This window comes from Colias croceus, chromosome 9, assembly GCF_905220415.1.
Source record: "Colias croceus chromosome 9, ilColCroc2.1".
In the NCBI taxonomy this organism is placed as follows: domain Eukaryota; kingdom Metazoa; phylum Arthropoda; class Insecta; order Lepidoptera; family Pieridae; genus Colias; species Colias croceus.
Window position 1 is genome coordinate 9,412,641 of NC_059545.1, and position 12,915 is coordinate 9,425,555.

At 30.8% G+C, this 12,915-nt stretch overlaps 1 protein-coding gene across 1 annotated transcript in view; it reads right to left on the reverse strand.

Moving 5' to 3' along the window:
- The window catches only part of LOC123694484 (zinc finger protein 774), a 47,244-nt gene that overhangs the window by 33,527 nt on the left and 802 nt on the right, over positions 1–12,915 (reverse strand). The gene's annotated exons all lie outside the window — the stretch shown is intronic.

A 12,915-nucleotide genomic window follows, 5' to 3' on the forward strand; every position in this document is an offset into this window, starting at 1 on the left:
ATAGGCATAGATTTTATAATCGTTATTTTTTAATACTTCCATTTTCATAGGAACCTTAAATACATTCATATTAGGCTTATAATAAATAAAAAACCAACTGTAGTAATAAAATAACACATTCAAAAATATTTATTTAACCTAACGTTTCGACGAAGCCTAACCATTTCATAGAACTATAAGTTTTATAACGATACGTGTGGAAGTGGCCTTATTACTATTTGTCTAGGCCCGTCTGTTGGTCAGCAAACATGCGGTTTAGACATATGTTATAGGGTTGTCCATTCTATGCCTAGTTGAGTCAGTAATTGATATAATTATTGTCTATGACTTTATTAACGGTTGTCAGCCCTATTGTTGGGATGAATAAGGTTTTAATTATAGGATAGACGTACGTATAAACGATGTGTTACGGTTATTAAAAAATTAAAAGTTTGTTTCTCTATCATTGACGTTGAAACGGAGCGATTTTATGGCATGAATTTTGTGTTTAGGTAAAGTAAGGAGACTAGAGAGTAGAGAGTGTTAACTACTAAGAGGCTACTCTTTTAAATTCCCTCTCTGTAACTTTACATTTAGATTCAATCGTGAAATTGTAAACATTTTGAAGTTCTACTACTTACTATTTTAGGTAGGTATCTAATCTTATTATTATTGTTATATTTATTTGAACAAGACAATTCGTATTTTCATATAATATTAAACAGTTGCATAAAAATTATATTTTGCTTATTAATATAACTCATGCATCGAAGTATTTTAAGTTTGAATCAAATCAATAAGATATACCTCGGCATATCTATAGGTATATGATACCTAACTCTATATCCATAAAGTCTTCATCTAACTTCATCTCTAACATCTGAGACAAAACAAAACTAAACTTCCTCAAGGATGCCAAGCGAACGCACCCCACCTGTAAGCACGCATAGGGTTGCCACCCCCGGCCTTGAACTTGGCTGACCTTGACAGCCCTATCCGGGTCAATACGCACAAGAATGCTCATTGCTCAACCCTTGTTCAGTTTGATTCAATGATTTTTGTATTGTATTGTATTTGGTGAGAAATTTTTTGTGTGATTTTTTTGTGATAATTTTGGCAGTAACGAAATAAAAAAGATTTAACTTAAAAGATTTTAGTAAGAAATAGCCAGTTTATATTTTACAATCAAAACATGAAACAAAAATCTAAGAAGCTTTCTAATGATTTGAAACACATTCACTTTAATATCTTTACCTCTATACATATAATAGTTATAGCCTATAGGAGCTGTTATTTTTTAGGAAAAAAAAAGTCGCAATCTATCTGCATTCTAAATTACAGCCAAATCGGTTCAGTAACTTAGCGTGATAGAGCATAAAATATCCTCTAATATTTACAAACTTTGAAACTGTAGCTGAAATAGATTACCTAGCTTTTCTATATTACACACAAAAATATATTAATTCATTATTTAAAAGAAACTCATCAAAATTACGCACAGATCACATACTATAAAGGGTGCCTTATATACTAAAAAAATGTGCCTTATAAACTATATTAGTAAATAAAACTTTGTTTTACAAACGTGGCAATCAACGTGATGAAGTTAGTAGTTAGTAGTTCAATCACGTGCTCTGAAGAACACTAGGACTACAGACTCTATGATTTTATGTCTATTAATATCCTACTAATATTATAAATGCGAAAGTTTGTATGGATGTATGGATGTTTGTTACTCTTTCACGTAAAAACTACTGAACCGATTACAATGAAATTTAGCACACATATAGAGGGTAACTTGGACTAACACATAGGATAGTTTTTATCCCGGAAATCCCAGGGGAACGGGAACTATGCGGGTTTTCCTTTGCAAACGCGGGCGAAGCCGCGGGCGGAAATCTAGTTAATAATAAATGTTTAAATTACTCCCGCTATCTAGTTTGGGACATATTTTTTGGTAAAAAGTATTAAATGTATGAACTGACGTAAAATTAAAAAACCTGTATTTCTATATTATTTTTTATATATTTTCAGGAAAAATTTAGCAAAATTTTTTGATGTAATTTTGTTGTTTAAGTATTTTTAACGTGATCAGTGTATGCAAAACTACAAGTCCCTTCGCGCTTAGTATACCAATAGTGGGACACGATGTATAATAAATGCCAAAGTTTTTGAGGAAGCAGTCGAGGCTATATGTGTATGTGTGTATATTTGTTACTCTTTCACGAAAAAACTACTGAACTACCGATAACGCACACATATAGAGGCTAATTTGGATAAACACATGGGATAGGCTTTATCCCGGAACGGGAACTATGTGAGTTTTTCTTCGGAACGACGGGCGAAGACGCGGGTGGAAACCTAGGTGATAATAAATAGCCTTTAGAAACTTATTGACTGCGATAACTTTCGCCACAGAGGTGAAAACCGCGTAAAGTTCTTTAAAAATTTAGTAGGGCTTAAAACTTTGAGCCTATATTTGCTGCGACAATGTTTTATTACAAGCGAGCCGATCCGGGATGAAAACTAATAAAAAATACAGCCTATGTCACTCAGGGATAAAGCTTTTGCAGGTAAAAGAATTTTCAAATTTCGATGTATAGTTTCAGTGGATATTCTACCAATAAAATTGCAAACTTACAAACACCTCATGTTTTTATGTTCACAAACTGACAATTTTTTCTTTAAACTATCCTTAAACTCTATTTAAAATATTTATCTGTGTTTCGGTAATAAAAATTACATACAAAAATAATTATAAACTTTATAGCATATTTTTTTACCTTCCTATGTCTTTAATTTGTAAGTAATGCAATTAATGCAATACATCAACTTTCGGCATCTACATTTATTGGCGCAATAGTTTTTCATACACGTCTTACTTATCACATAACAACATTACTAACATTGAAATCACGTGCCAATACACATTATCAAAGTTTACAAACGTCCGGTCATGTGCTTCAGTTAATCAGTTATTACCTTATAGTTTACAAATAGTACCTTCAAATTTCATACAAATCATTTCATTTTACTCGAGGATATTTTATCTTTTGACGTTAATGACCCGTGTTATTGTATCATGTGTGAATGATTATTATCTAGGTATATTTCTATAGACCTAGATAATAATCATTATTTCAAATATTAAAGCTAAAATATTTGAAACCTGGTTACTGTCTATAGGTATACTAATTTATAGGCGTAGAGTAATTTTGGTTTGACGTACAACAAATATTTTATAAATAACTTTTTAAGACATATTTGCAGGCTTCTTTGTATAACACATATTCACTTTAAAGTAATTAAAAAGTAAAATTATAAATATATTCTCTCAAAGTCAAACAAAACTGCTCTATCTTGAAGATTTTCTATTTTACTTCCTTTCAAATAACTTCAGGCAAATTATATTTATTACCCGATTGTCCTACTATAATAAAAGTTATTACATCATTAAAATAGTTGAAATTTGTTCAATTGTTAGTCTTTAAAAAGATTTAACCCCTTTCCTAAGGTCAGTGTCATTTTGGCACCGAAAGCGGCTCAGTTACCTACTAATTCGATACTCCAGTGGACTGGGTCATCAATACCTCTGTTTTTAAGCTCTGAACATAATCGGACATCTTTTTACCTGGAACTAGAATAACCAAAGTAAATGTAGGTTATAAGATAAATATTGTAAGAGCTTTTAACAATGTTTAAAACATGGTGTAAAGAGTATTTTTTATACATATTAAAACGTTGATAACATAATTATACGAGTATGTAAATAATTCAAAGAAAGCGCTTAAATTAGCACTTTGACAGTCTCACATACCCTTGCAAACAGTATTACTAGCATAGCATTACATTATCTGTTACTTTGTAACTTTTCGAATAGAGTTATAAAGCGTCTGAATCATAGTTGCCACTATTAATAGCAACTAGCAAGCTAATAGATACAGTCGCACGCAAAAGTGCACTATCCCGACCTTGACCTTTAAGAGATGCACCGCATTTGCATATAAACGCGCCCCGATGCGATTACCCGACTGGTTTCAACGCGACGCTACACAACTGGTTTCTAAGTACAGTCGTGTAGACAATTATGTTACGATATTCAATTTGTAAGCTGTTTGCATGTTTGTTTGCATGTATGCTTTTGAATTTTGAACGTGGAGGATGGAGGCATTTGTAAATTCTAATTGTAATTAATAATTGCTTGGGTTAAACGGAAAATTTGATTTAACGAACTTCAAACATAGACACACCATTGCTTATTTATTTAAATGGCACTATACTTCACGCAATTTACATTCAAATATTGTATCTTTAACGACACAATTTCAAAACTATATACTTAAAGTACATATTATCTCAGTTTTTCTCCATTGCTGTAATGATTATTATTACTGATGTAACGAATTTTTATTTCTTAATTAGTTTGATTGCAAACTTATTAATTTATTCATGTGTGTAAGAGAATGCATAATTAATAAAGGACGTTGATGAATGCATTTTTTCTGCATAATTAACACTCGTGAAATAAGCTTAAAATAAAATGAACGATTTCTTAAAGATTTAACAATTTCGAGAGTTATAGAAAGTTTTGTCGAATATATTGAACTGATAAAAATACATTATGAAATACTGTGTAGGCTCCGTAAGAATTGTTTCCGTGCGTAAAACTTAATACTGTCCTTTATAAATATGTTTATTATTACGTAGGCTAATTATGTTTTTAAAATACAAAATAGACATATTAATAAATGTTGATTTTTCACATAATGTAAAATCAAAATTCACATAAAAAAATTCAAGTAAAAAAAATTGTATTTTTTTAAAAGGATTGTCAGCGCGATTGTACCGGTTTCGACCAAAGGGCGTAGTAAGAACAATTTATTGATTAAAAGTGTTATTGATTTTAAGTGGCGATCAATTAATAATTTTGTCAACGAGTTTTTTCGATTTATTTTATCAAGTTCAAGTTTAAGTGGCCATATTTAATCGGTGGTTTTGTAACTATTTACGAACGACCGGTTTTTATGTTTTTGAAAATTAAAATGATATTTTGAGCCTTAAAAAATAAGTATTTTACGTCAATGAGCACTTGTTTATTTTAGTTATTGACGTTTTCATAGCGGAAAACAATGGACTGTTAACTTGATTTGCCAATTTCAATACTGAAGTCTTGAGTAAAAATGACAAAGGAGAAGAAAAGGAGAGCCAAAAATATAACTATGATTCATGAGGAAAAGTTTAGATTATTTTATTTCACCATGTATCAGCTCTCAACTAAGCTTTTATTCGGATATGTCTGATTTCAAAACTCTATTATTAAGAATTACATTATCAAACCTAGGATTAACTAGTGTTTTAAATACCTACCTTCGTATACATAATATGGTGCAAATACTTGAAATAATTAAATAACGATTGTTCCAAGAAAAACAAAAAGTATCTTAAAGGTTACAATGGGTATTTCCATACTTTTACGCTTTACTGTCAACTGGTTAAGTATTAAAAGTAAATCATTTTTTTTAATCTCTGTTTTATTATACAGAATAATTAAATTATAATTAATATTAACGATAAATATAAAATTTGTTTAATAAGAAATACGACTGAGCAGATTACTAAAAAAACGTAGAAGATATTGTACTGTGACAGACTATAAGGACGGACGGACTGAATGAGGGTGAGAATAAGGGTTCCTTGTCGGACTACGGAACCCTAATTACTGATTATAGAAAAGTATTTGGGAGCGTGGATTATAAATCATTTGATTCGAAGATAATGAAATATGAAAGTTTTGAGCTTTTTCAAATGACTATACTTACTACTGTAGGAAATACCAGATTTATGTATGAATCTTTAGGACAACAACTCAGCCCCCGGAATCACAGACACAATAGAAAATCTATTGTGTCGTGGCCCGATCGGGCCGCTCGGGGCTCAATGGGTGAAAAATTCTCAACATTAATTCCTTGTTTTTTATTAGCTGCAGATTAGAACACGATCTTAAGGGAATTGTTTTTGTTCGACTAAGCGATCGCTGTCCTAGGATTAAGGACTAAGGAAAAAGAGCAGTGTCAAGTATTTTATAGTCGATTGAAGAACACTATTGTAATGTAATTGTGCTTTAAATCGTATTTGCGCAGATACTATACTAGTAGTATTTGTAATGAACATGCAAGATATTCTGGTATGAAAATGAGCTTGAGCAAATATAAATAATAAGTGTTAGTTTGTCAGGTTTAATTTGTTTGAAAGAAAGAATTAAAGCAAATTTCTTAATGTTATTTTTAAGATAATTATAAGTAAGAGAAGACTGATTGTTTGAAAGGTAATGTTTCTTTTCCAAAAACTACGGAAGGTTCTCACTTCGTAGCGTTTTATTTATTAGAATGTAATTACGTTCACTAACACACTTATTTGTTTCTTTCAGATATGGTAAAAGGTTGGAATATAAGCAGTCAATACGGTACCTGAAAGCTCATCTATACTATATCATAACAGACAAACAAACTCTTCAGCTTTATATATATTATAAAGCTGAAGAGTTTGTTTGTCTGTTTGAACTCGCTAATCTCAGGAACTACTGGTACGATTTGAAAATTCTTTCGGTGTTAGATAGCCCATTTATCGAGGAAGGCTATAGGCTATATTATGATCACGCTAAGACTATAAACAGGAGCAGAGCAATGCGGATAAAACCGCGGGGCACAGCTAGTAGTATTATAAATTTGTTTAGGGTAGTTGTTTAATAGCGCGAGTTGAATTAATTGTTTTAAATAAAATATGAACTGAAGTTTTATTTAAGGTCGTTCCCTGAGCGAGTGACCTTGAGCATTCACACTTCTTTCCCGAACCACAGCTATCCGCCGCTTCTACAATACTTCGCAAATAATTCTTGCGCCACCTAACGCGCATCCGCGTGAACTGTTTCAAATACAAGTAAAATTCACAGAGCTCAGAAGTAACAGACATGGCATACAATTAAAATATTTTTTTATATAAAAAAATTATAATGGTGCATACACATAATTTTGGTCTTTACCAATTCAGAGTTAAATTATAGTCATATGGATGAATTTAATATTAAATTTTTAAAATGAATCAAAATTGATGGTACTCTGTAATGATCATCATTCGGTGATATTTTTATATTTCTTTAAAACTAGATACACAATCCCATTCAAATGTTCTACAAAAACTGTCGCCAAATGGTTTGAAGGACTTCTAGTTGAAATAAATATACATGAATGTAAATAAAACCTTAAATACACCAACTTTTATACACAAATACATAAACCTTTAATAGTCTAGTGCGATAGCGTAAAGTATGTTAGTATATTCAACCAACTTAAAAAAGTGTGAGTGTTTTATAAAACCCCTAGGAAATGTATGCAATATCGAAGCTTTTTAAGAAACGCATAAAATACTTTTTTAAGAATTTTCATACATATTATGTTACCGGCAATGTATTAAATCCGGCATTGTATACAATTCTTAGAAAATGTATGTTATTCCGAGAAATGGTCGGAATGAAATAAATATTATTATATTCGTCAAATTACTTACCTACAAGATGGCGCCGAGAAAAATTTTACATCTTTTTGTCATTGGTGTCATTTTCATGGTTTTTGGGGTACCATTAACCTATATGAGGTCAAAATTAAAATTCAAGATTGCGCCGACGATAATTTACATCTTTTTGTCGTGGGTGTCATTTTCATGGTTATTGGGGTAGGTTTTAACCAATATGAGGTCAAAACTAAAATTCAAGATTGCGCCGACGATAATTTAAATCTTTTTGTCATGGGTGTCATTTTCATGGTTTTCGGGGTAGGTTTTAACCAATATGAGGTCAAAACTAAAATTCAAGATGGCGCCGACGAAAATTTTACATCTTTTTGTCATGGGTCTCATTTTCTTGGTTTTTGGGGTAGCTATTAACCAATATGAGGTCAAAATTAAAATTCAAGATGGTGCCGAGAAAAATTTTACATCTTTTTGTCATGGGTGTCATTTTCATAGTTTTTGGGGTACCTATTAACCAATATGAGGTCAAAATTAAAATTCAAGATGGCGCCGACTAAAATTTTACATCTTTTTGTCATGGGTGTCATTTTCATGGTTTTTGGGGTAGGTTTTAACCAATATGAGGTCAAAACTAAAATTCAAGATGGCGCCGACGAAAATTTTACATCTTTTTGTCATGGGTCTCATTTTCTTGGTTTTTGGGGTAGCTATTAACCAATATGAGGTCAAAATTAAAATTCAAGATGGCGCCGACTAAAATTTTACATCTTTTTGTCATGGGTGTCATTTTCAAGAATTCGACTATATAGCTTGTATTTGTTAATTTGTTTTAGTTTACTTTAAAGGAGAAAATTTCGCTTCCAAGGCCTTGTTTTACGTATCAAAAACAAGATCTATCACGAAAGCGAGTTTTGTGATATTATTTGAGCCACGGCGTAAATTATACTCAAATTTGCTATATAGTCGAATCCTATATATTACGGGAGAAATCAATTTTAAAGAGCATTTATTATTGAAATACATATTTAAAAATGTAATGTAAAACGCAAATCTGTGTCAATATTCCGACAGATATTCGCTTTTTCACTGTATTCGCTCAACTTTGTTTAAAATAGAGTTCATCTAATATACTAAAACGAAGAGAATAAAATAAAAAAGAGCGCGTGAGCCGAGAACACATGTCAGAAGTAAAACTTCTTTGGTAAGATTCATAGATACGAAAATAGCCGCCTTACTCCATGACGTGACGGTATTACCATGACGCGACCTTGAAATTTTACTCTCAACGCGCCTATAGAACTTTCACATCAAAAAGCTACACCTTAACCACATAATTTGAATTCTGCTCGATTAATATATAAACGATTGTAAGAAAAACCACATAAATGACATCCATTTCGAAAAAATGTCAAAATTTTGTCAGCGCCTGGTTGTATTTTAGATTTGACCTCATATAAGCTACCACAAAAACAATGAAAATGACACCCATAGCAAAAAGATGTAAAATTTTGGTCGGCGTCATCTTGGATTTTAGTTTTGACCTCATATTGGTTAATAGCTAACCCAAAAACCATGAAAATGACACCCATGACAAAAAGATGTAAAATTTTCGTCGGCGCCATCTTGAATTTTAGTTTTGACCTCATATTGGTTTATACCTACCCCGAAAACCATGAAAATGACACCCATGACAAAAAGATGTAAAATTTTCATCGGCGCCATCTTGAATTTTAGTTTTGACCTCATATTGGTTTATACCTACCCCGAAAACCATGAAAATGACACCCATGACAAAAAGATGTAAAATTTTTCTCGGCGCCATCTTGGATTTTAGTTTTGACCTCATATTGGTTAATAGGTACCCCAAAAACCATGAAAATGACACCCATGACAAAGAGATGTAAAATTTTCGTCGGCGCTATCTTGGATTTTAGTTTTGACCTCATATTAGTTAATAGGTACCCCAAAAACCATGAAAATGACACCCATAGCAAAAAGATGTAAAATTTTGGTCGGCGACATCTTGGATTTTAGTTTTGACCTCATATTGGTTAATAGCTAACCCAAAAACCATGAAAATGACACCCATGACAAAAAGATGTAAAATTTTCGTCGGCGCTATCTTGAATTTTAGTTTTGACCTCATATTGGTTTATACCTACCCCGAAAACCATGAAAATGACAACCAGGACAAAAAGATGTAAAATTTTCGTCGGCGCCATCTTGAATTTTAATTTTGACCTCATATTGGTTTATACCTACCCCGAAAACCATGAAAATGACACCCATGACAAAAAGATGTAAAATTTTCGTCAGCGCCATCTTGAATTTTAATTTTGACCTTATATTGGTTAATAGGTACCCCAAAAACCATGAAAATGACACCCATGACAAAAAGATGAAAAATTTTTCTCGGCGCGATCTTGGATTTTAGTTTTGACCTCATATTGGGTAATAGCTACCGCAAAAACCATGAAAATGACACCCATGACAAAAAGTAGTATACTTAAAACTTAAAAATATGTTGTTTGTCTAATCCTAATACCTCACTAAAAATTTAAAAAGTAAAATGTGATTTATTGCATAAATTAATAAATTTATAATAATTTAAATTTAATTTTTATAAAATATTTTCGATTATTAAAAAAATTATATTTATAAAGCATTTGAATGTTTTAAAAACTAAATATCATAATTATATAATAATATATTATAATAACATTGACCAGTTATTATATTATTGATGATTTCTAAAATCTCACTATAAATAATTAATAGTAGTAGCGTCTATTCCTCGCTCATTGTTTGATATTCGTAGATTCGAATAAACATGGGTCACGTGATTGTCATGTGACGCTCACGGCGACAAACGACACAAGCTTCACCCTCGAGACCTAGCGGCCGACTGAATCTCCCATACAAGCGCAAGAGATATAGTTGCGAATACGCCCAAAATTTTGAATAAAATGTTTATAAAATCTAGTTTAGGTCCTATCCAAAAAAAATTCTTACCATTATTTTCGTAATGAAATTGCCTATCCAATAGTGTAAATACCAAATCAAAAGAATCATTAGTTTAAGAGGAGATACACGGTATACATAATTATTTCTAATTTCTGGGATTTCTTTGGGAGGAGATTAATAACACTTTAAGTCAATAAAATAAAAAAATACTTTTGCCATTTTTGAGCCAAGAATATGTAGAAATTTAATGTATTTTTATTTAGTTGATATATCTTTTGGATAAGAAGGAGATAGCTCCAGAAAACAGTACAAAAAACGGCTAGAGCTGGGTTTTACTCTATTCCGCGCCTTAAGCTTTCTATCATATCAACTTTAAGAACTGGCAGCTTTTTGTATACTATCGTTTTAGTATATAATTAGGAGTAACACACAGTAGTTTTATGTATATTTGTCAATTTGTGTAACAATTTCTCGTAAACCTTAATAAATAAATAAATAAATAAACACAACTCAGTTCTACATTACATGATAGAGTCACGGTGAACTAATTCACAAAACTTAATATTTACCAGTATTTCTTTAAATTGAATATTTGATAAACATGTGAGAATATCTGAAGATACGCCATTGGTAGATACATTTACTAAAAATTATATTTTACATAATATATCATTAAGTAAACACTCTTTTAATAAATTATTTATAAAGCAGATTTTAAGTTTTAATTATTATATATTAAACCGTCGAATGATAATTATTAAATTTATGTTACATTAATTTTGGCTTTCTTATTATGCATTATACTAATACATTAAACTCAAACTCAAACATTCATTTATTCAATTAGACTACTATTTAGTAGCACTTTAGAATCGTCATTACATAGGTAAGTATTTTTAACATTTACCACCGATTCGGAAAGCAGTATCTATGGAGAAGAATCGGCAAGAAACTCCATAGTTGCTCTTTTAACATCATGTAAATATTACAATATATGAAACTTATATCTAACTACATAATATATCATAATATGCCAATGAACTGTCTTGTGGTTTTTACGCGACAACGCTCCATGGGTTTTTATCGTCCATATATTCCTGAATACTGTAGTACGCTCTCTGAACTAATACATTTTTTATATAAGTTTTAAATTTAGAACTACTAAACTCTTTAATATTGTGAGGAATTCTATTGTAAAAGCGAGTATTAAAATCAAGCATATTATTCCGTATTAGTAATTAGTATGTAAAGTATTAGTACTTAGGTATATCATAGAAAGAATGATTCTTATAAACTAGTTAGTACTATAAAGCATTTTATTCTAACCCCAGATAGCACTTATCCAATACAAATCCTATCGCAAACTAGTCTAGACTTATAGCGTGCAAAATTTCCCTTAATATAATACAGTTTATTGTTAACTTTGTCGCTATAAAAGTTCCGTGTTAACGCGCAAAAAGTTGTAAAAAATACAATAAAAATTATATGACTATCATTATTCAGTAGGTATTGAATTCAAAATGCTTTCAACCTTTTGATTTTTAAACTAATGTCAATCTGAGAATCATGTAGGTATGCATAGAATTAGAAAAAGGTGATGTTCTGTATTTTCTACAAAAATAGTAGTTGAAAAAGGACCTAATTCTTCGCTATTAACAAACGGAGGACTATATATTTTTAATCTGTGATAAGTATTTGAATGTCAATTTAGTTAATTACTAGCTTTCCACCCGCGGCATCGCCCGCGCAGCCAAAGAAAATCCCGCATAGTTTCCGTTCCCGTGGGATTTCCGGGATAAAACCTATCCTATGTCCTTTCTCGGGTATTCTATACCAAATTTCATGCAAATTGGTTCAGTAGTTAAGGCGTGATTGAGTAACAGACAGACAGACAGACAGAGTTACTTTCGCATTTATAATATTAGTATAAAAAGGACCTAATTCTTCGTTATTAACAAACGGAGGACTATTTATTTTTAATCTGTGATATTTGAATGTCAATTTAGTTAATTATAGTTGCAGGAGAAATTGTAAAATAGAGCGTTTTTAAAAACTTTTTTGTTTTATTAGAATTAAATTATCATACATACTATATTATATGTAAATGTTATAAAGGTATAAACGACCAGTTAAAGACGTAAAAATGTAAATCAAAATAATGTCATTTCATTATTAATAGAACATTATAAAATGTAGAGCCCCCAAAAAATAATTTATATGGCATAATTTGCAAAGTTATACTTGATTCAACATAAGAAAATATATTCAATAGATAATATTAATTATTGCAGACAAGTTATTTTTAAAATGTCCAAACAGTCTATAATTCGATAAGTCTTTGCAAATGGGCAAAGAGCGGATAAAGGTAAGTACTAATATTCGAGCGGCAAAAATTCTTAAATAATCATGATCGTAATTTATTTATAGTATTTTCTATAATAAACATGT